This window comes from Microtus ochrogaster, unplaced genomic scaffold (genome assembly GCF_000317375.1).
Source record: "Microtus ochrogaster isolate Prairie Vole_2 unplaced genomic scaffold, MicOch1.0 UNK3, whole genome shotgun sequence".
Taxonomy (NCBI): domain Eukaryota; kingdom Metazoa; phylum Chordata; class Mammalia; order Rodentia; family Cricetidae; genus Microtus; species Microtus ochrogaster.
The window spans coordinates 15,083,749-15,084,301 of record NW_004949101.1 but is presented as its reverse complement, the minus strand read 5'-3'; positions in this window follow the sequence as shown (position 1 = coordinate 15,084,301).

The window sequence follows — 553 nt, the reverse complement described above, 5'->3', positions numbered from 1 at the left end:
TCTGCCTCCTGAGGGCTGGGATTAAAGGCGTGCATCACCATCACCAGGCTTAGGTTTCTAATAATAACATTCTTATGGAATACTTAAAATAAGATTTATTTCTTCTAAACTGTTTAGAAATAACTTTCATTAACACGTTGTACATAACGCTCATGTTGTCCATCAACATCATCTAGGAAACAAAGTAAAAGAATTGGCAATACCATGATACAGTTACTACTATTTTTATCTGTATGGGTTTTTGCCTAAATGAGCGCCAGTGTACCATATGCCTGCATAGTGTTCATGGATCCCCTGGACGAGGGTTACAGACATCTGTGGTCCACCATGGTCATGCTGGGAATAGAACCCAGGTCTTTTGGAAGAGCAGCTGGTGCTCCTAACTCTGAGCCATCTCTCTAGCCCCTACTGTTGCTATGATAAGTCATATAGTGTGCAGTGTTTTATATAATATATTCTTGAAGAATCTCATGGTTGTCGTTGAATGTCATCATTCCATGAAAGGCAGCCAAGGTGTGGGAAAAGAATTACAGATCCAGCCAGGAAGCTTCGC